Source organism: Arvicola amphibius, chromosome 3, assembly GCF_903992535.2.
Source record: "Arvicola amphibius chromosome 3, mArvAmp1.2, whole genome shotgun sequence".
Lineage (NCBI taxonomy): Eukaryota > Metazoa > Chordata > Mammalia > Rodentia > Cricetidae > Arvicola > Arvicola amphibius.
In genome coordinates, this window is record NC_052049.1 from 185,364,182 (window position 1) to 185,388,255 (window position 24,074).

General features: G+C 47.6%; 1 non-coding gene across 1 annotated transcript; it reads right to left on the reverse strand.

The window, feature by feature from the left end:
* Nucleotides 1–18,481: 18,481 nt before the first annotated feature.
* On the reverse strand, nt 18,482–18,588 carry LOC119810994. The gene has a single exon (XR_005284914.1). It is a non-coding gene; the product is annotated as a U6 spliceosomal RNA (small nuclear RNA).
* Between the last annotated feature and the right edge of the window lie 5,486 nt (nt 18,589–24,074).

Sequence of the window (24,074 nt, forward strand, 5' to 3'; positions counted from 1 at the left end):
AGGATTCTCCTGTCTTAGCCTTCCTAGGTCTGGGGTTAGAGGCGTGTGCTGCCGCATCCAGATTTTACATGAGTTCTGGGGAGTCAGACTCCGGTCCCCAGAATCACACAGCGAGCACTTTATCCACTGAGCTGTCTCTTCAGCTTCAGACATAGTTTTAAAACCAAAATATATCTGAAACCTAAAATTCCCATTGCAGGGAACAATGGCCTGTCTAATGCCCAGATGCAGCAGCTCACTCTCTCAGTGGTGGCTGGACAACTGTGCTTCTCTCTAACCCTCCATCAGCCACCCTCCGGAAGACACGGGCAGTGGCCAGCATCCTTTACCAGGGACACAGTTTCCAAGGCTAACGTTGATCTGACTTGGCTCTTGATTTTGTTCTCTTGTCTTCCTAATTCAGGAAGTCCTAATGGGAGCCACCACGTTTACAGGCCTCCCCCGAGGGGGGCCTCTCAGCCGTTATGTGTTCCTTCAGGAATGTCACTTCCTGACCTGGTGGGCAAACTCTGAAAGTAACTGTCTCCCTTTGACCTATAATTACATTTCCAAGAAGTCACTCAGAAAGCTGGAAGTGACTTGCAGCTGGCTCCAATGTGACCTTAGCTCTGTGAGCTGGGAAAGGCTGACCGGCAGCCACAGTGGCCAGCACAGCAGGTCGGTGCTGTACCCACGCTGGCAGGAGTGGGCACTCTGAAGATACGCTGTGCCCCTCCTTTCGACCGTCAGACTATTAAAATAATTGAAATTTCTCCTGGAATCCCATGCTGGGAGGAAGAAAAGGCCGAAGCCTCATGCCAGGCAAAGGGGGAGCCTGTCCCCCAGGAAACGATGACCCACGGTTTTAACAACTTTGCAAGACAGACTGGAGCCCAGCGGTGATGAGCGGGGCCAGGACCGCTTAGCTATGCAACTTCTTGCCTGATACCTAACCCTAAACCTCACATAAGGACCCTGAGATGGGTTTGAGGGGTCACGAGGTCTCTTTGTGCCTCTTCTCAATGTGACCACATTGAATAAATCTCCTCATTCTGCTTTTCAATGCCAGGTGTTTGCTTAATTGGCTTACTGGGCTGAGGAGATGTTCAACCGGTGAAGCACCTTCCATGCAAGCATGGGGACCTGGGCTCAAATTCCCAAGACCCACATTAAAAGCCAGATGCAGTGACAGGGGTCTGTAACCCCAGCCCTGGGAAGCAGGGAGACCAATGGACCTCTGGAGATCACCGGCCAGCTAGTCTGGCTGAATCTGTGAGGTCCAGGTTCAGTGAGAGACTGTTTTAAAACATAAGGTGGAGAACAGTAAAGAAAGATGCCTCTAACCTCAACATAAAGACACAGGTGAACCCTCATACGCTTGCCATGCGCACACCACACACACACATACACACACACACACACACACACACACACACACACACACACACTGAAGCTATTCTGAGCCCTGTTTGACGTTGTGAGGACCCGAAAGCTGTGTGATGTAGATGAATTGGCAGCCACTCTGCATCCCCAACACCTGGACCACCCCACGCCCCAGAATTCCTGGAACTTTTAATGGCGTGCAGGACATTTGTTTGCACGGAGCAAGGGAAATTGACTTCCTCTCCAACAAAGTGCACAAGTCTCTCCGGCTCCTGAAGGCACCATTTTTTTTCTTAATGGTTTAATGGGCCCTGAGTAGACAGTAGGTGAACCCCTGGCTGAAAGGGGAAAGTCTGAGCTGGTATAATACAGCCCTGCAGCGCTAATAAGGTGAGGCAGGAGCTGCTGCAGAGCCTCCACTGCCCCAGGAACCCAGAGACAGGAAAGCGCCCTGCAGCCTGCTCCATTGACGCGGGCTTAACGAAAAGCTTTGTTTATTAAAGGAAGAAAATGTCTCTGAGAGCAGGGGATCTGCTCAAGCTTTGAGCAGCCACAGCCACGAGGCAGGATGGGGTCACCTGAAATGTGCACCACTACACAGCAATGCAGGCTAGAAACAGGATGAGATTCGTCCGGAGAAAGCACCCAGGGAGGAAGTGCCTACGCCCAGGATAGGGAGCCAGGAAGCCATACGCCCTTGACTACCATCTATTCGGTCTTAGGGGAATTCATCTGGGCTGGGTATTCGCTGACACTTAGACAAAGGTGCCCCCACATGCCATAAACACTCCAAGCACTTGTTTCTCTTTTCTTCTCCTCTCTGTCTCTGTTTCTGTCTCTCTCTGAGCCAAGGATGACCCTCAGTCTTGCCAGTTTGTACAGTGCTGAGGATGGACCCCGGGGTCTGTGTGTGCCACTGAGCCACAGGCCCACCCACTCTGAGCACCATTAGTGAGTTACTTCAATTAGTGGTCATAATAATCTCACAGAAAAAATAAAATCTGGCTTCTCCTGGAATAAGAGAATTCCAATCTAACCAGTGAGACATGTCAGGACTGGGGCAGACCCAAATGGAGTGAGCTCTCCAGGTGAGCCTAGGAGCCACGTCAGTCATACAGTTTACTTCATTTATGGTACCTGAGTGCGTGGTTTTGCGGCCCCTACCTCAGAAGACCTCAGTGATTTCTCCTCCACCCCAGTGAGCTGTCATTCTCTCTTTGTTTAATTCTACTTTTCCCAAGGTGGTCAGATCACTGAGGTTAAACCCCAGGCAAAGGTCCTGGGCCTTGGGATCTCCCAGCCAAGGACTCAGAGGAAGCAGGGCACTGGAGGCTGAGGAAGGATGCTTACTGACCACCCTGTGGAATGGAGTCACAGGGGACACTGGGCCCTCTGCCGCCTGCCCTCTCAAACTGTGTCAGGTGCTTGGGTCTCACAGAAGCAAGTTATTTAACGTATCCATCCCTCAGTTTCCCCATCCAAATGTTTATTTGTTTGTAGACAGGATCTTGGAAAGCCCAGGTTGGCCTGCAACTTGCTATGTCACTATGTAGGATGACTCTGACCTTCGTCCTTCTGCCTCCCCTCCCAAGTGAGGGGATTATGGACTGCACCACAGTACCCGGTACCCCTCGTCTGAAGTTAAAAACTGATCCTGCCTTGTGAGGAGGTTGGGAGGGACACAGCAAAGATTTCTTTGGGTTGTTTGTGACTGTCAGGTTTCTGGTTTTAATCCTTTGGCCCTGATGACAGTTTGTCATTTTTTGAAGAGACAACAAAACCCTTTCTGCCTGAGCTAGGCAGTGTGGCATTCTCCACAGGGAGTCAGGAGGAAGTTACTTGGAGACAAAGTTCTACACCACAGGCCTCAGTCCTGTGCTATTCTAAATTGGTCTCTGGTGATAGGAATGATCAGCTCATCGATTTGTTCCCAAGAGAACCAGCTAAAGTGAGGTCCCGCTGAGGATGTCTCTAGCTCTTCTTCATCCCATTGCTTTGGGAAGGTGTCCACACCAGCCACGTTCCTCAGCTCTCCATACACTCCCTCACACACCCCACGCCAACTACCAGTTCACAGGGGAGGGGGCTAAAATGTCCTGGACGGAGATTCAAGACAGACAGATGTCATAGACAGACAGGTGGACAGCAGCAAGGCGGGGGCTGTGAGGAGAGGAAATGAGCTTCTGTTGCAGAAGTGGGGATCTCTTCTTATGTCTTCTGAGGATGGAGGAGGTTTGACAGCTGCTATAGAATGAATACTTTGTATTGGTATGGATCTTGGTTTATTGATACAAATTTAAGATCAATTGTGTTATACTGTGTAATTGTATATTTCTGATCTTGATTAAGGTATTAAAAGTGTAATATATAATTAAGAGATATGGGGTAATAGATAATCATCTATAATAGTTGAGCTTGTAGTCATTTTAGTTAGGTTTTCTAGATATACAGAGATTTATTTCAGTTAGATATTCTTCAAATCTTTCAGGGACCTACAGAATGTAACATTTAAAATGCTTTAAGCCGGGCGGTGGTGGTGCACGCCTTTAATCCCAGCACTTAGGAGGCAGAGGCAGGCAGATCTCTGAGTTCGAGGCCAGCCTGGTCTACAAGAGCTAGTTCCAGGACAGGCTCTAGAAACTACATGGAAACCCTGTCTCGAAAAACCAAAAAAAAAAAAAATGCTTTAAAACCTTAGGACTTTTCATGACAATGAGACTCATCTGCTCCTGGCAGCACCAATTACTTCAAGAGGATGATGAGCACAGAAGAGGCTCCTTATGGGGTTTGCTAGACATTTGGGCAAGAAACTGTTCCTGCCTGGACTGCTTGGTAGTATGTTGTGTGAACTGGACATGCAGGACCCACAGAGAAATGACTGCTGAAGTTGCCTAAAGAAAGTGAGATAATCCTTCAAGGTTCCAGCTTCAAGAAAGAGACTTCCAGACATTCTGCAGGACACAGAAGAAAGTTACTGACAAACTGCCAATATAGGTGGAACTGTCTTTGAAATTTCCTGCTTATGGAAAAGTCTGCTGGATACTATAGGTTTGTAGACTGAAGATGAATGCCCCAATGTTACAGAAGAGCTTTGGGTGACTGTCCAGGCAGCAAGATGTCAGTTCTAGAGTTTGGGAAGTTGTTTACAATGCACTTCTTGTTTACTTAGGTAATGTTATATCCTTCTGGAGTCTTTGATGGAGTTGAAGAATAGATAGTAATAATATAGTTTTCCTTAGTTATAATAAAAGATAAAGTAGATATAAATATTATAACTGTAATTCTTGCTTGACACCTGTTTTGTTATATGTAATTTTTCTGTGTTAAAGTTAAAACCTTCCTTTTTACTTAAACAGAAAAGGGAAGGTAATGTGGGATTTCCCTCTGTATGCTGTGGTTACCATTAATGAATAAAGAAACTGGCTTGGTCTGAAAGGGTAGAACAGAGCTAGGCAGGGAAAACTAAACTGAATGTTGAGAGAAAGGAGGCAGAGTGAGGGAGAAGCCATGTAGCCCTGCCAGAGACAGACTCTGGGAACTTTACCTGGTAAGCCACAGCCACGTGGTAATACACAGATTAATGGAGATGGACTAAATCAAAATGTAAGTGTTAGCCAATAAGAAGCTAGAGCTAATGGACTAAGCAGTGTTCTAAATAATATAGTTTCTGTGTGATTATTTCAGGTCTGAGCTGCAGGGCAGCCGGGAAACAAACAAGCTGCCCTCCTTACAACAGACAGCACATGCCTGAAACCAGGCAAGTGGCAGGGAAGGAAGGGGGTTAGGGGCCAGATGTGTGCCCACCAACTCCCCCTGATGTAAGCTCACTTCCCAAGGAGGGATACTGGTACCTGGAGAGCATTTAGCCCTGGACTGAGCCAGGGCCTTGTAGGAACCTTTGTCATCTGTGGAAGGAAAGGCTGCTGCCAGGGGTTGTGGCCTGGGTTGCAGCTGGGACACTCCATTCTCACAGCAGCGGGGGGCGGGGGGGGATTTCAGGGCAATCTTGCTCCTGGCCAGCAGGTCCTCCTCACTACAATCTCCGTAGACTGACCTCTCCAAACTTTGGTTACTCCTCCTTCAACTGTGATCCCTCCAATGAGTCAAGTACCCCCCTTGCCTGGAGAACAGCAGGCAAAGATCTGTCTGTCTGCTCTCACAGGGGCCTCCCACCCCTCAGCACATCCTTTCCCAATCTCATCCTAAAGGAGGAATCTTGTTCACTTGCTGCTGGACCCCACACCTGTTTGGCTTCACAAGTGTCAGAATATCTCCCCCATCCCACCCTATCCCTGCCTGCATCCCACACCCGTGGAACAGGTTCACAATTCAGCCTTGCCATTCCATTTCCATAAGGGATTGGGTACCAAATCTCCAGCTGAGCACTGGAAGTAAGCCTGAAGGCGACAAGTTTATCCAGCCTGCAAGCCAGCAGCATCCTTCCTATGCTCCATGCAAACAGTAAGTCAAAGCCCCTTCTTCATATATAATTAAGAATTTCAAAACACTAAGAGCACTGTGTTAAACCAAGCACAGGTCCCTTCTAAGTGTGTGCCCTGTGTGATCCACAACACACACGCATGCACACACCCAAGCCCTGCCTGCCTGTGACTTCTCCTGAGTCCACAACCTTACGCCCAGTAATGCTCTTCCAGTTAGATCCAGTCTTGGCCTGGGCCACACAGGTCTGTGAAGGGGAAATACTTTGCCTTCTCCGTTGGTCTCCCACACACTCTCTAGGCCTACTCCTGCCTTCTTCACACCCCCTGGGCCAGGCATAGAGCCTGTGGTCTTCTCCTCATCTCTAGTCTAGCCCGTGCCTCCACTCTCTGACAAGAGTGTGATCTTGCAACTCACATCTGCTCCCCTGAAGGTCTACTTCTTATGGTTTCCGGCCATCTTCACAAACACCTCTTCCCTCTGTCTCTTACTCCACCTCCCCACCTTTAGAGTCCTTCCCCCCCCCCCCATTGCTCCCTCTGTGGTCTCAAGTACCTGCTCAGCAGGGTCCAGCCTGAAGCTCGGGAGTCCTCCCCTCTGACCCTCAGCACAATCCTGTTCGGGGTTTATGGGGTGACTGTATTCTAAAGACAATTGGTAAGCGGTGAAAGGTATTTAAAAGTTTTATTTTTATTGCGACTGTGATTTTATAAAATGAGATAATACAGATTTGGATGGACTAAGTGGCCAACCCGAGGCCACACCGCAAGTTAGTGGCAAAGCCAAGGTGGGAGACTGGTGAGGTCATAGGGACAATAAGGACAGGCATAAAAGAATAAAACAATACAGCAGCTTTAAAAGAAAAAAACATCATTGGGGGCTGGGTGCAGCTCAGTCAACAGCGTTCTTACCTGGTATGCACAAAGCCATGAGTTCAAGTCCCAACACCATACAAACTATGTGTGATGGCACAGGCCTATAATCCCGCACTAAGGAGGTAGAGAAAGGAGGATCAGAAACTCATTGTCATCCATGGCTTCATAGTGAGTTCTGGGACAGCCTGAGGATATATGAGACCCTGTGTCCTCCCACCCCCACTAACCACCACCACCAAAAAAACTTGCCTGCGTGTTCTTGGCATCATTGAGAGATGGAGGCCTGTGTCCCTTCCCTTGAACAATGACCGAGTACCCTTCAGTCTGGCATGCTGAGATCTCACCTTGGTGCACTGGTCCATTTAAATATCCAGTTGAGAACCCTACCATGAGCTATCTTGAGCAACCAAACAGGTGGGATTTAACTTGTAGTCCCAGCTGATGTTCCCAGAAGGATCTCTGAAGGAGAGTTCAGCTATCTCCACCCCCATTCTGCTGGAATCACTGACCCACACAGAGAATCTGTGAGTGTATAATAAAATGGTTCCTCAAAGACAATGAGGTCGGGTGATTTAGTGACGTGATTTCCTCACGCAGTCGCTGGGATTCCCCCGAGCAGGTGATGAAAAGGTGTTTGGGGAGAACCACGCTCAGAGAAAACGGACTTAGGGGGAAGCCCTCTCCATCCAGTATGTGGGTATGTGGGTGTGTGGGTATGCCAGCGGCTGAACTCTGCTTCCAAATTTAACTTCTCAGCCTCGGCCCCTCCTCTCCAAAGTAAGAGTCAGGGGGTGATTTTTACTTGATGGAACTGTAGGAAAGCAAAAGTACTACCGTGTTCAGGATGGTTGCGAAGCCACCTTCTGCTCTCCGCCTTGGCAGATCCACCCTGATTCTGTCAAAAACATTCTCCAGCCCAAGCCATTAGCTCCGGAGCCTCCCCTGGCTGCCTCCTTCCTCCGCAGTTTGCACCTTTCCAATAAAAGCTTTGCCTCTTGATTACAGAGCAATGCTCCACCCTAATTGACTTCCAGGCATTAAAGTTTTACCGAGATGATCTCAGAAGCTCCCCGGGGAGCAGGGGAAAGTGCCAAGCAGCTTTGCGCCAGCCCGTGGGGCCCTGGTGCTGGCAGAGTGCTTCCAAAACCATGGCCCGACATTTTGTCAGAGCCTTTTCTAGGGAGCCAAAGTAAGGCAAGGGTTCTCTCTCCTGCCCTAAGCGCTGGAGTGGAGGACCCCTGGGGTCTTGGATCCTGGTCGTTCACTGACCTGTGCTGTCAGGGCAGAGCTGGACAGAGACAGACAACCCTCGCTGAGTCGCTGGCCACAGTTGACATGGAGTCTGTTGAGATGCAATGGAGTGAAAGGCACCTGTCTGACCCCAAGAAGGCAACAAACACAAAATACAAGTCCTCTAAGGCAAGCAGGTACTCGGCAGATGAACTGGCCAGAGCCAGGCCTTGGGCTCAGATGTATGTGGGGAAGGTGAGCTCCGGGTTGCTCACGCAGAAGGAGCTGGGAGGCAGCTATACTAACTCAGAACACCATGCTCCAGACTGGAGAGATCAGCTTCACCCCTCCTCTCCTCCCCCGCCTCAGAGCCTCTATTTACACCTCACACCTTGTGTCTGTGGCGACCACAGAAAGAGTAGAAGCTACATCTTTGGTATTGTTACCTGCGGTTTTCTGTACGTGTGCACTCCCTCATCATTCTCGCCCCCCCACCGCCCGAGACTAAACTCAGGCTCTCATTCATACTAAGCATGTGTTCTAAACCACTAAGCTACATGCCCGACTCCAACCTGATAACCTGATTCCTTTTGAATGTCCTCATATCCTTCAACCCATCCTCATGGTTGCCATAACCTACGAAAGTGCTTTTGTGCCTTTAATCTTAATCCTTTTTTATTGCACTTATTTAGTGTGTGTTTGTGTGTATATATGTGTGCAAGCACATGTGTACCTGTGGAGGTCAGAGGGCAGCTTGTGGGAGTTGGTTCTCCTCTTCTACCATGTAGTACTGGGGTTTGAAGTCAACTCATCAGGCTTGGCAGCAAAATGTCTTTACCCACCAAGCCACCTCTCCAGCCCAACTTCAGTCCTTTTTTTTTTCTTTTTTCTTTTTTTTTTTCCTCATGGTTTATTTTTTTTATATTTTAAAATTTTAAAATTTTAAAAAATTTCCATCTCCTTCCCTCCTCCTCCCCCCTCCCTCCTCTCCTCCTCCCCCTTCCCTCCCCTCCTTCTCCCCCTTCCCTCCCCTCCCCTCCACTCATACCTCCCCTCCCTCCCTCTCAAGGCCAAGGAGCCATCAGGGTTCCCCTTTTTGGTTTTTCAAGACAGGGTTTCTCTGCAGCTTTTTTAGAGCCTATCCTGGAACTAGTTCTTGTAGACCAGGCTGGCCTCGAACTCACAGAGATTCGCCTGCCTCTGCCTCCCGAGTGCTGGGATTAAAGGCGTGCGCCACCACCGCCCAGCTCCAACTTCAGTCCTTTAAAACTCTTAATATAGTGGTTCATTTATTTGTGTGTGGACATAGTGTATGTGTGTGGGCATGCATAACACACCACGGGTGTGGAGATCACAGGACAGCTTGCAGGAACCGATTCTCTCCTGCTAACCCATTTGTCCCAGGAATCTAACTTAGGTCGTCAGTCATGATGGAAGACACCTTTACACCTGAGCCATCTCCCTGGCCCCTTAAACCTTTTGTTTTGTCTTGTTTGAGGTTTTTGTTTGTTTGTTTATTAAAACAGGGTTTCATGTACCCAAGACTGGACTTGACTCACTAAGTAGCTGAGGATGATTTTGAACTCCTGACCTCCTACCTCTACCTCCTAAGTGGCGGGATTACACGTGTATACTATAGTCCTCAATACAATCTCAAACCTTACAGCACCCCCCAAGAATGGCATGGTTGCTCTGTTCCCTACAGGGGATCAGGCACAGGCTGGGTGGCTAGCTTACCAAACATTCCATCTCCCATCTGGGCCTGAATCTAGCTTGGTCCTTTGCTCTCCGTACTTGGTCCTTTGCTCTCCGTGCTTGGTCCTTTGCTCTCCGTGCTTGGTCCTTTGCTCTCAGTACTTACGGACAAGCAAGGTTTTGCTGGCACCGCTCCTGCTTTTCACCTTGTCCTCTCCACAGTTAGTCTTTGGCTGTGCCACCCTGAGGGTTTCCTGGGCCTTCCTTCTTCCCTGCCGCCCACACTCATCAGCTCTGTCACTGAGCCAGCTCCCTCCCTGACCTCAGGAGCCCTGGCCCCAGGGTGGACTCAGCAAGCCCTATGGCATTGGTCCCTCTTGTGACCTAGGGAGAAGAGAGAAGGGAAATTTCAACCCCTCCAGGCTCCGCTCTGCTTCACAAAGGTGTGGGGCTTGTGATTATGAAGCCAAAATTTTAATCTCCACTATACACACAACATACCCAGGGCACTTCCATGCCTCATGAGCCCTAAAAGCACAGATGGAGAAGATTTAAGGCTTAGAGGAAGTCTATTTGGTGATAAAATATGTCCTGGGGAAAAGTTCACTTAAAGCAAATCTCCTTAATGGGAGGTGACGTTTTTATAATAAGTAGTGAGACTGAAGGGGACTGGAGGCTTAATCTAAAAAAAAAAAAAAACTGAGGCTTACGATTCTTGATTTATTATACATTTAAATGTATTTTTATTATAATTTACTCTGGGACAGTGTTTGAAGGATAGAAAGGTAAATCAAGACTTGTTTGGGGTTCACTTTTCCAGGAGAAGACAAACGCAACATGGCTAACTGTAGGGATGGAGAAAGGCAGCAGCAGTCAAAAGCCCACCCTGCTCTTGCAGAACATTGGAGTTTGGTTCCCAGTGCCCATGTCAGGTGGCTCACAACCACCTCTAACTCCAGCTCTAAGGGGTCCGATGGCCCCTTCCAGCCTCTACTGACACCTGCATTCACAAGGGCATACCCACACACAGACACACACATATACACATAATTAAAAATGAAATACATTTCTAAAAGATAGCTAACTATGGCACACATATTTGACCTTCCCAGCAAGAGTTCTTAAAGATTTGTTTATTTTTATTTTATGTGTATGGATGCTTGAGTGTGTATATATGTTCAACGAGCTGGCAATGCCTATAGGAGCTAGAAGGGCGTTGGCTCCCCTGAAACTGGAGTTACAGATAATTGTGAGCTGCCGTGTGGGTGCCAGGAACCATCCTGAACATGTCCCCGGCTTCCCACGGCTTTAAAAAAAAAAAAAAAAAAAAAAGCAGCTTCTGCAAAATGGCCAAGGGCTTCTCCAGGGAAACACCCCCCTTCTGAATCAAGGGTCTCTTATGTCTCTACCTGACTTCCTTCGGTTGTAAGCAGACATTCTGCCAGACCCTCATTTCCTTGGAGACTTTGTAATAATTACGGAATCATCCCTGAGCCATCACTGTCACCTCCCTCAGGGAAGCCCTGCATCTGTTGTCACACGGGCGATTTCACTTCGCGACTGGTTGGCATCGTGATCACAGTACCGGGCGAGAACGGCCACGGGAAGCTACAGAGAGCTGTTGAGTGGAGTCAGCTGCGCAAAGATCTGCCCGCGAGTGAAGATTTCACGGATCCTGACCCCTGTGTCCTGACTTGTAATTATGGGTAGTCCAAGAATAAATGCCCAATGCTGGGGTTCCCTGTGCTCAGAAATAGGAATTAGCAGTGCAAGTTCCAGGTAAAAAGGCTCCGCGGGGAGAGGTATGAAGACGGGCTCACCGCAGGAAGGCGGTCTGCTCTAGACGGTGCTCCGCTGCCCTTCAGGCAGAGCCTGGAGGTTTGAACCCTGGAGCTGCGTCCCACACCTAAAGCTAGGACACTGGGAGTGTAAAGAATGCAAACAACTGCTTTGCACTACTGCCATCTGCTGAGCAGGACGCGCTTCTGCAACTTCGTCGTCGCTGGGACTCACTCCAGAGAGTGACAGACAGGTCCCCTGCACTTACCTCCGACCTCCCTTTACATAGGGTGTAGACTTTGCAAGCGCTAAGAAGGCTTCAAATACCTTCCTTCCTCAAGATGATCTTGAACCCCCTACACAGCTGAAGATAACCTCCATTCACCTCCCCTAAGTAATGAGATTACAGGTGTGGGTTCCCAAGACGGGTTTATGCGGGTTTATGTAGAGCCAGGATCAAACTCAGGGCTTTGTGCAAGGGAGGCAAACATTACCAACAAAGCTGCATCTTTAAATTGTTTAATGTTTGTTTATTGTGTGTGCATGTGCACATGTGTGCACCACAGTGCTCAGATGAAGGACAGAGCACAGCTCTTGGGAGTCAGTTCTCTGCTTCCACCACATGGGGCCTGTGGATCACAACACGTGATTATGTGGATCACATTCAAGTGTCAGGCTTGATAGCAAGTGCCTTAGTCCACTGAGCCAGCTCATTAGCCCTTTCATTTTCTTATTCTGGATATTTCTCATAAATTAGACCACACATTACATGGCCTTTTACATCTGGCCGTATACATTTGGTATATCCATTCACTAATTACTTGATGGCCATTTGAGCTGTTTCTTCCTTTTAGCTGAAGTAGATAATACTGCTAAAACTCTAGTGGACAAGTTTTTATGTGAACATACGCTTGTTTTCTTTAGATAATATGTCTAGAAATGAAGTAGCTGTGACATTTGATAATCCCAGTGTCTTAGTTAGGATTTCTATTGCTAAGATGAAATTGTCATAACCAAAACACAAGACGGGGAAGAAAGGGTTTGTTTGACTTATACTTCCCTGTCGCTGTTCATCATAAAGGAAGCCACAGGAACCCAAACAGGACTGAAACCTGGAGGCAGGAGCTGATACAAAGGCCATGGAAGGGTGATGCTTACTGACTTGCTTCCCATGGCTTGCTCAACCTGCTTTCCTAGAGAACACAGGACCACCATCCCAAAGATGGGACTACCTACAATGGGCTGAACCCTCGTACATCAACCACTAGTTAAGAAAATGCCTTAGAGCTGAGTCTTAGGGAGGCATTTTCTAAATTGAGGCACCTTCCTTTCAGATAGCTCTAGCTTGTGTCAAGTTGGCATAAGACCAGTCAGCACAACTGACCCCTTGTCAACTTGACACAGAAACACATCACTGTAAGCCACAACCTTTCCTTTCTCATCCATCCCCAAGATCTCACATTAAAAACGTACATAACTATAAAAGTCCCACAGTCTTTACAAATTCAAACACATTAAAATTTTCATCCCTTTAAAATAGCTGATGTCTTTCAAAATCGGAAGTTTAGTCTCCCATTGTGGGCTTCAGACAGTTTCTTTTTACTATAAGCGATATCCTTATATCCTGTGTGTGTGTGTGTGTGCCATGACATGCATGTGGAGACCAGAGGACAACTTGGAAGAGTCAGTTCTCTCCTTCTATAACGTGATACCTCGATATCAAACTCAGGTTGTCAGGCTTGGCAGCAAGTGTCTTTAACCACGGGGCCATTTTTCTGGTCCCACTTTTGTGTATGAGTGTTTTGCCATGGGTGTATATATATCCTGTGCATGTGTGGTGCCTGCAGAAGTCAGAAGGGGGCAGTGGGTCTCCTAGAAAGAGACTTACAAATGGTTGCGAGTCACCATGTGGGTGCTGAGAACCAAACTCAAACAAGAACAAAAAGCAAGTCAGCTCTCCAGCCCCCTTCTTTCATTTTTGAGACAGGATCTTGCTATGAAGCCCAGGCTGACTGGGATGCACGCCCATTTATCTTATCCTCCCAGGAGCTGAGAGCATAGGCTTGCACCACTCACACCTTGCACAAGCACCTTCGAAGTTATTTTTAATTCCCTATTTTATAGATATCTTGTAATTTGTTTAGGATTGTCAAAGACAAACTGTTTACTTAGTACATATATTATTTCCCCTGTAGAAAAAAAAAAAGATCAGAATCTGGAGAACAGATTAGAATAAAGAAAGTCGGGACTATAGCCTAGTGGCAGAACACCTGACTCCCTTGCACATTTTTGTCCTGGCTTCTATACCCAATACTACACACAAAAAAAGGGGACCATAAGAGATCCCACTTTGGGGCTGGGGAGATGGCTCAGTGGATAGGAGGCTGGGGAGGTGGCTCAGTGAATACAATGGGCTGGGAGGTTGCTCAGTGAACACACAGGGCTGAGGGTTGCTCAGTGGACACACGGGGCTAGGTGGAGTGGCTCAGTGGACACACAGGCTCAGTGGACACATGGGATTGGGGGTGGCTCAATGGACACACAAGGCTGGGAAGGGTGGCCCAGTGGACAGGGGGCTAGAGAGGTGGCTTAGTGGACACACAGGGCTGGGGAGGAGGCTCAGTGAACACACGGGGCTGGGGTGGTGGCTCAGTGGACACACGGGGCTTAGGAGTTGCTCAGTGGACACACTGGGTTGACGTGGTGGCTCAATGGTTACATGGAGCTGGGGTGGTTCAGTGGTTAAGATCACTTCCTGCTTTTGCAGAAGCCCCAAGTTCAGTTCCCAGCACCCATTTCAGATGGTTCCCAACCACCTGTAACTCCAGCTCCAGGGGGTTACATATACTGCTCTAAGGATACTCACATACCCCTTTCCATCTGAACATACATAATTAAAACTTTGGGAGGGAGATAACAATTTTTAAGAGAGAGATAGCACCTTGATTTTTTTTCATGCAGCCTGCCATCACAGGGAGGCTGAGATTTTTCAGTTTTACTTGACAGATGGGAGGTGATAATGCATGTCTTTCTTCTGGAGAGAGTGAGCACGAATGCCAAAACACAGAGGTGGGAAGCTTAGGCAGGGTGTGTGTGGTCCGAAGTGAAGGAGCAACAGCCCTACTGTTCCTGTGAGGCCGCTCCTGCTCCTGTCGGTGGGCAGCAGGGACAGGACAGCTCCCAGCTCTGCCACTCGTCCCCCTGACTCAGCATAGCCCTTGGTCTCGGCTTCCCGCGGGACAGGAGAACTGCGCTTGCTATCACTAAGCTGATCATTAAAGTCCAAAACTTATTTTGAATTTAACCAGTTACATCCTGGACAGCAAAGGCAGGTTAAGCCGATCCATTCAGACAAAGCTTTTCACCTTCAAAACAGAAATAAATGCTTTTGGGGGAAGGAAAGCATGCCTAATTGGGGCTTTGAGATGCATGAATTGAATAATACAGCATTCTGTTGTTGAATAAAATCATTGTGCTGGTTTCTGCGCACCTCGGTGGTTTCCGTCTAAGCTCCTTCCCTGCTTTCTGCATCCCACGAGAGAAGCTGTTTTCTCTCGTCCATCTCTGTGTAGGTCACCGTGCTTAAGAAACTACAGCACTCATTGCTTGCTTTCCCTCTCGCTCATTTCTATAGTCTCTCCTGCAATTATGTTGCCTTACTGAGGACGGCTAAAAATGTACCTGGAGCGAGAGCTTGTAAATGCAAGATAAATGCTTGATGAGCTGCAATTAGGGGTTCCCGAAAATAAATACCAGGTGAAGGCTGGCGCTGCGCATCAGAGAGCGCGGGAAGAGGTGAGGGGCACATTCCCTTCGTTTTTAACAAAGGACCGAAATGAAGGAGATTCATCAGTAATACTGCCACTTAGAGATAACTACCTTTAATAGATGACATCATTAACAGAGGCTACTGACCCTCTGCCTTGGCAGACAGATCAACCCAAGTGTCCCAGAAAGCAATTTCAGAGGTGCAGGACACACAAAGCTTCTCGTGTATGGAATTTGTGTTTCAATGTGACAGCTGTGGAGGAGCCCAGCCTGTGCTGGAGATAATGCCAGGGCAGAGAGGAAGAGAAAGAAAAGCCCTGTGTTCTCCCTTCCTTCCTTCTTCAGTCTTATGTCGGGGGCCAGTCTCGACAAAATTACCTTTCTTCCAGAGTGGAGGCATGGGGATTTAGAAATATACAAAGACGCGAACGAAAATAACAAAACACAGAAACATATAGGGTAGTATCGGGAGGGAATTTCTGTGAGTACTGAAAATTGGTCCGTGTTTAGTTTTCAACTGGTTAATATACCCCTGATTTCAAAAGCTAGGAGCAGAACAAAAGGACTGTATTAACATACAAATTGAAAGTCTTGGGGTATATTCACCGCTCAGGGCTTGACTCAGGCCCTAGACCAAACACTGTAGGCAAACCATTCCCTGCGTGGAATCCCAAGTTATTTCCCTTTATAAAGGGAACTGGAACTTAGTTGGATCCTTAGACTTTTGTTTTAGGTAGGAACCAACTACCTCCCTATTTCAGGAGCACAAGGTCTGGCAACTAGCCACACCTGTTGGACAATAGCCTTGACTGAGCAGAACTTTGAATTACCTTTGAGTTAATTGTCAATGAACTAAAAACAAGTCCCAAACTCTCTGACCTTTGGCCTCTTTGGGCCTTCACAGTCTTACACACACACACACACACACACACACACACACACACAGGGATAGTGTGCTTCAGAAGAGGTTAATCTTCATCTTGATCCCACAGGAGCTCCATAAGGTAGTTTGTAACACACAGTCCACCTTGGGAAAGGCAAGGGCTTTTCCTCCACTCCAGTCAGGCATTGGTCCTGGGCTGCCACGGTCAGGAAGGCAAACAGCGTGCTTTCCAGGTCTCAGTGGCCAGGGTGTCCTCAGCTGTTGGAGGGCAATCCCTAAGGCAGATGAAGTGTGGGGTGCAGGCTGCAGTGCCTGCTTCAGCTCAGGGTCTGTACACAGGAGCAGTAGAAGCGCCTGCTCCCTGCACTCTTTGCCTTGTGATGCAGGACACCCTTCCATGTTCCACCCACGGTGTCAGGTACTGGAGCTAACTTGCTCCAGCCTTGGTTATGTCTGAAAGAAGTTTCTGGATGCAAAGCAAGCGCTCTTTCCCCTCCCCCACCCAGCCACATCCATAGGATGAAGCTCCTGTCTCCCTCATTTAAATATTGAGTTCATAACATCAATATGATGGTAGCGGGAAGGCTCTGCTGAGAGCATTAGGAAACCAGTGAGTAGCGATTCAGAAATGAATAGGATTGGCATCCTTGGAAACACGGGGGGGGGGGGTGGTGTACGGTTCTCACAGAAGACCAGAGTTCAGTTCCCAGCACCCACATCAAATGGATCACAGCTACCTGTAACTCCAACTCCAGACCTCTTACGCCATCTTCTGTCTTTGGAAGGCAACTACAACCTATGCGCGTGTGCATGTGCACACACACGGGTATGCATGTGTGTACATGGGTGTGCGTGTGTGCTAAGCCAATGTTTAAATAAAACACACGAGAGCTTGTTTCTTCTCTCCCTGCCATCTTCTTTGTGTGAGATGATACAGCGAGATCTGCAAACTTGAAACAGGTGTTCCTCAGATACCAACTCTGAGGAGGACTTGGATGTTCGAGCCATGATTTGTTCGGAACACCACCATCTGAGAAGGAACTGCATTAGCTGCTTTTCTCCTCCCTGTTATTAAACACCTGGCAGAAGCACCAGAGAAAAGAAAGGCTTATTTGGGCTCACAGTTTTGGGGTGCGATCCACTGAGGTTGCAAAGGCACAGCAGCAGGTGGCTGGTCACGGCACAAATGCAGTCAGGAAGCAGAGAGATGCACACTGCTGCTGGCTCATGTTCTAATTTCTGTTCACTCTGGAGCACCCGGTCCCTGGAATGGTTCTGCTCACATTTAGGGTGGGTCTTTCTACTTCAATAAACCCAGGCTAGGAACCTCCCTAAAGACATGTAGTGATGAGCTGCCGGCTGGGCTTCCCCTTCAAAGACATACACCAAGATGCATCTGCTGGATGATTCTAGATCCCATCACAGTGGCAATCAGTATTGCCATCACAGCACAGATTGCCACCCTAGAGGTCTGCCGTCTGTCTCCGCTCCAGGCAGCAGGTCACGTAGGGAGCAGAAACAAAGACGGCCAGTCATTGCCAAGTTTAGTCTTGACGCCCGGTCTGAAGATCTGCCTGGATTTTGAACTTCTCAGTCTCCAGACCCGTAATAAACGCTGAGTCATCCCATGTACAATAACTATGTCATCCTAAGACAACTGTCTTTTCCTTAGAATTATTTCAAACAAAGTATTTGAAAGCTAGGGGTTTGTAGCAAGCACCTGTACTTCCAGGCCTCCTACAGTAAGACTGAGACAGAATCCCTGGAAGCTGGCATAGTGTAAGGGAAGAAACAGCGAGCAGGGAACCATGTCACAAGGTAGACAGTGAGGACCAACATCCAATGGTGTTCTCTGACCTCCAAATCCATGCTATGGCAAGTGCACACACACACACACACACACACACACACACACACACACTACACATGCACAGAAAATGATTTTTAAAAACAAGATACCTGAAATTTAAAGTTGCTCTTAAGATTTTTCTCTTTATCACTGTTTTTTGTTTTATTTGTTTGCTTTAGTTTTTGAGACAGGGTTTCTCTGTGTAGCCCTGACTGTCCTGGAACTCGCTCTGTAGTCCAGGCTGGCCTAGCACTCACAGAGATCCACCTGCCCCTGTCTCCTGAGTGCTGGGATCAAAGGTGTGTGCCACCACCACCCAGCTTTATCACTAGTTTTAAGTAACTATGGTATCCTCCATAGTGCTTGTGTGTGAGTGTGTGCACATGTGCACACTTGGCTATTCCTAGAGGATCTTGAATCCATAAAGTTCTAGTTTCTACCAACCTTGTGAAATGTTCATTTATTATTTCTTTAGCTTTTTCACATAGGGATTTACTACACAGCCCAGGCTGATCTGGAACTTGCAATCCTCCTGACTCAACATGGCATCTTCAACTTTTTTTAAAGATTTATTTATTTGTTTATTTATTTATTTAATTTTTATACATGGAACGCATCACGAATTTGTGTATCATCCTTGCGCAGGGGCCATGCTAATCTTCTCTGTATCGTTCCAATTTTAGTATATGTGCTGCCAAAGCGAGCACGATTTATTTTTAATCATCTATTCACTCGGGAGAGGTGTGGGTATCTCCATGGGAGTGTGGTGTCTTGTGAACCTCCCTAAGTGGGTGGTGGGAACTGAATTGGGGTCTTCTGCAAGAGCGGTTGGCGTTCTAACTGCTGAGCCGTCTCTCCAGCCCCTTCCAATGTTTTCTCATGTCTCTTCCCACTCTTCCTCTCCTTGGGAGCTCCTGCCGTGCTGCCCTGTTGTGGAACATTTGCTTACCCGACAGAGATCTGTTACATTTGTTTGTGCTTCATTTTTTTTAACGATGTAAGAATGGGTAATTACTTATGTAAAGATGTGTTGCATCTGTTTCATCTTGCCTTCCAAAGGCACCTAATTGGTCTAATAAAGAGCTGAATGGCCAATAACTAGGCAGGAGAGGGATTAGCGAGGCTGGTGGGCAGAGGGGATAAATCAAAGGAGAAATCTAGGCTCAGGAGGAGGAGAAAATGATGGAGAAAGGGAGGGACACACCTGGGGCAGGAAGTCGGTAGCCACCAGCCAGCCGGAAGGGCAGAAGCAGTGAAAGCAAGAATACAGAGGCAAGAGAGGGAGGAAGCCCAGAGGCAAAAGGTAGATGCTGAGAAACAGGTTCTCCTAAGTTAAAAGAGCTAGCCAGAAACGAGCCCAAGCTAGACCGAGCATTCAAAACTACTAAGTCTCCACTTCATGACTTGGGAGCTGGGAGCTGGCTCGTGGCCTAACAGAAAAAAGCCTGGTGCATTGCCCTAGGTTCTTTCTCTTCCAGTTTGTCCACACTGTGGCTCTGTTTGACCCTTTTTGTATATTCCACATCTGTACTTAATTTTCCCAACACATGTGTTCAGTTTTAATAACCTCTCTAATTATAGTATCTCTGTCTAGTCCGGGTGTTTCAACGGCATAATTTCTACCATCGCTATGGGTCATATTTTCTTGCCTCTTTATTCGCCTGGCAACTTTGTACAGGAAGATAGCAACTGTGAAATTTACATTGGTGCATGTCAGTGGATATTTCTGCGTTCCTGAATTCCTGGGCTCTGCTCTGGAATACCAGTAAGTTACTTGGGAAGGATTAGTTCCTTTTGGGTCTAGCAATTCAGTGTGTTCATTTGCTTTTCTTTTGAGAAAGGGTTATGGATCCCAAGCTGGCCTTGAATTCACAGGGTAGCCAAGGATGAGCTTAAACTCCTGATCCTCCTCCCTCTACCAGGCAAGTGCCAAAATTGTAGGTGTAGAACCCACGCCCGGTCCTATCTGTGTGACTGCCTATCTGTCTTATCTACCTATGTACCTCTCTATACGTGTGCATGTGTGTGTGTGTGCGTGCACATGCATGTGCTTGAGCACATATACTGCATGGAGTGTGTATGGAGGACAACTTGTAGAAGTCAGTTCTTTCCACCACGTACGTTCCCTGGACCAAGCATGCACACATATGATAGAGTCTGAGAAGCCTGTAGAAGATGGTTCTTTCTTCTTACCTTGTGGGTCCTGGGAATCCACCTCAGTTTGTCAGGCATGGTACCAAGTGTTCCAACCTGCCAAGACATCTATGGCCCCCCACATGTGTGGGTTCTGGGGGTCAAATCCAGGTCCTCATGCTTGCAAGGCAAGCACTTTATCAACTGAACCACTCTCCAAGTATTCCTTCTAGAGTGAGACTTGGTGCAGCCGCAGGCTGCCTCTCTCCAGGTATTCCCCACACATTTAGTCTGTGGAAAAGCCCCACCAAATGTCTTAGTTAGGGGTTCTGCTGCTATGATAAAGCACCATGACCAAAAGCAAGTTAGGGAATAAAGGGTTTATGTGGCTTCCACTTGTATATCATAGTCCATCATTGAAGGAAGTCAGGACAGGAACTCCAACAGAGCAGCAACCTGGGGGCAGGAGCTGATGCACAGGCCATGGAGGGGTGCTGCTTACTGACTTGCTCCACATGGCTTGCTCAGCCTGCTTCCTTATAGAACCCAGGACCACCAGCCCAGGGGTAGAACCACTCACAATGACCTGGGCCCTCCCCTGTTAATCACCAATTAAGAAAATGCCTTACTACCAGATCTTATGGAGGTGTTTCTCAACTGACTCTCCCTCCTCTCTGATGACTCTAACTAGTGTCAAGTTGACATAAAACTAGACAGTACACCAAACCCTTGTTCCAAAACTGTGGTACAAGATCTGTTCCCAGCATGCCTCTTAGTTTCACCAAAGTGGTTGCTGTGGCTGGCTTACCTCTCACCCTCTAGAACTGAAATCCACCCATACCCTGACACTATGGAGCCGACTGGGGACCTAGAACCAGTTCTCAGGAGACTTTTCTTCCTTCAGCTGCACATGGGATCTGCTTTATACTCACTTGAGATTGCATCTTAAGCTGATTGTGACCCTGACTGTCAACCTGACAGGATAATTAAAAGACAAATGTCTAGGCATGTCTGGGAAGGACGGTCCAAATTTGGTTAACTTGGGTGGAGAGAACCCCACACATGGGCTTGGGTCCTGACTCCAGACCCAGTGTGATCGGCTGTGCCCTCGGGCCCCTGCACCAACTCTCCTACCACCGTGGATTCCACCACCGTGGACTGCATCCCTCAGACTGTGGCCAGAACCCTTTTATCTCAAGTTGCTTTTGTCAGGTGTCGGGTGTTTGGTTTTGAGACAGGATTTCCCTGCTGACTGGCTGTCCCAGAACTATGTATGTAGACACTGCTAGCCTCAAACTCACAGACATCTGCCTGCTTCCTCTTAGCTGCTGAGATTAAAGGCATATACCACCACGCCCAGGATCTGTCAGGTATTTAACTAAGAGAAAAGCAACTAATCCTACTCCTATCTCAGGCTAAACTAAGATAGAAGGCTGTCCATTCCATACCACTCCCTCAGCTGCACTAACGGTACGTGACGGGCGCATTGGCTGTCTGCATCTTTACATTCCTACCAATCACTCCTTTGATCTGTCCCTGTCGTTTTCTCCAACGATGCTTTCCCCGTATAACTGTAAGTACAGCTGGAAGATGAACTGCTAGAAAAGGAACCGCTAAGTCATCTTCTGGGTGATTATACTGATTTACCCTCGCACTCCGAACGTGTAAATGATGGCTTCCCCACATTGCCTGAACACGGTGTCTCATGAAACCTTCAGGTCTTTTCTGAGCTGTGGGAGAAAAGCGGTGCTCCCTTAAACATATTTTCTTCATTATGAATAAGATTAAGGACATTCCCATACAAATTCAATCATCTCTTTTTCTACACGGTACCTATTCATGTCCTTTGCTCATTTTTTTCTATTGTGTTTTGATGTATTCTGTGTTAGTTCATAATCCATTCTTTGTATTATTAAAGAAACCAGTCCTTTGTTGTGTGTGCTGCAAATGTGTTTTTCCCCAAGTGGTCCAGGGCAACCAAAGGAGGCCAAAACACAGCTCAGTGGGCTGAGGATGCAGCTCCAGGTGCTCAGGACTTCACCCCTCCTGCTTGCACAAGGCCCCGGCCCTCACCTTCTCATACACAGCAGCTCAGCAATGAAGACCTAATTGGCTTGCAGGAGAAAAGGATGCATTGGACTGTTGCTATGGAAACTGCCCCTCCCACCGCATTTGCCATTCAAAGGCTTCTTTGGGCATTTGTGTACAACAAATTAGTGAAGGGAGATTTCCAGACTTGTGGGCCTGATTTTCAATGCAGTTTGAAGGTGCTTGGAGGCACGAAGAATGCCGGTGGCTTCTGCTGGGAGATTACAAGGAACAGAATAGTGTTAGACTCCAGCTTCAGGGGAGGGCTGATTTGTTGAAGATTTGGCAGGTCTCAGCTCTGCTTGTAATTTTCCTTCTTTCCTCAGCTTCCACTGATGGTCGTTAATCCACAGAGCTTGCTGGTCTCAAGGGTGGTTTATGTTGCCCCGCAAAAAGCAGGAACTCCTCAGGATATGTTCTCATCTGGACTCTAGTGAAAGCCAAGACCACTGAAGACAGTCCATTAGAACGTTAGGTGGGGTGAGGCATCAGAAGACAACGCTCTTTCGCCATTTCAAGGCTGGGGGAGGGGTCAGTGAGAGTAGAAAGGTGCTAGGTGCTGCAAGGAATGAAAACCATGAGCATCACAGACAGCACCCGTGCTGATGATGGCACTGGGACTAGCTCTACCAGTTCTAGGATTCCCAGCGCTGGTAATGGCCACTCCAGGTGGAAAAAAAGGCCCCTGGCCTGTCACTCCCAAAGGACCACATTTCTGAGGCACTGGGTTCTAAACACTGTGGTTTCAGGGTTTTTGGTGCCTCCCAAGTGTGATCCTGAGATTGACGTGTGACCTTACAATTGCTGCAGCACAGGTATTTTGACTGCCACTGAGGAGGAAGTCCCAATCATTTTGATTAGGTGGGAGCCTCAAAGAACACTTAGTTTGAGTTTTAAAATGTATCCTGACACCTGGGGCCGACACAGCATGCGTGTGGAGGTCAGAGGTCAACTGGCAGGAGTTACTTCTCTCCTTCCACCATGGGTTTCCATCAGGCTTGGCAGCAAGCACCTCTACCTGCTAAGCCCTCTTGACGGCCCAGAATTACACTGAAGTTTAATAACCTGCTATGGCATCTCCTTGGACACGTGCAAGTCTGTGGGTGAAATTCCCACCTACTACACGTTTCTCCCACGAGCTCTAAAGCCTCGTTCAAGTCCTTCGTAAACACCACAGGCCAAAAAGAGAACATTTGTGGCAATGTCTTTACATTGTTTTTATTTTGTCTGCTTGGTAAATCATCAAGTTACCCCTCTTATCTATGGTGACTAGTTTCAAGTCTCCCTTGGGTACCAAAATTTATAAGGATCTTATAAAACACAGTGTAGAAGCTCCCTGTACACTCTAAACCATCTCTAGGAGTAAAATTCAAATGCTATGTAAAAACTGTTTGGTTAAACGAATAATGGTAAGAAAGAAACTGTGTGTGTTTGTAAATGTGCAATCTTTTACCAAACACTGTTAATCCGAGTGGCTTACACCTACAGATATGGGACCTGCTGACCTTACCAAATTATGCTTTATTTTCATTTAGCTTGTCCTCCTAATAAATTACGGCATTTCTATGAAAGAAAATCCATTTCTCGTAGAGGTACTTTGTGACTTTTCATCTGCGGGGAACAAGTATCAAACATTCTAAGGTCTGTCCCAGACAGTGACTGCCAAATCAGGGACCGCATGGATGGCTCTCTACTGCCCTCCAGTGGGAGATCTGGACTGAGCATTCGCGACACCAAGCCCGAGGTAGAGGCTGCATTCTTCTCAGTGTGCTCAGGAATAAGCTAGCTGCTGCACACTGTGGCTTCTTTTCACTTGGAAGGGAAATTTCAAGACGGCATTTAAAGCAAGTCTCTCTGACAGATGAAAACATCATACATTTATGTTTCGACATAAACATTTCCAGCGTCTTCTTAGAGTTTCTATGAGAAAACACAGAGATTGCAGGGGATGGGATCCCCCCCCATATCAAGT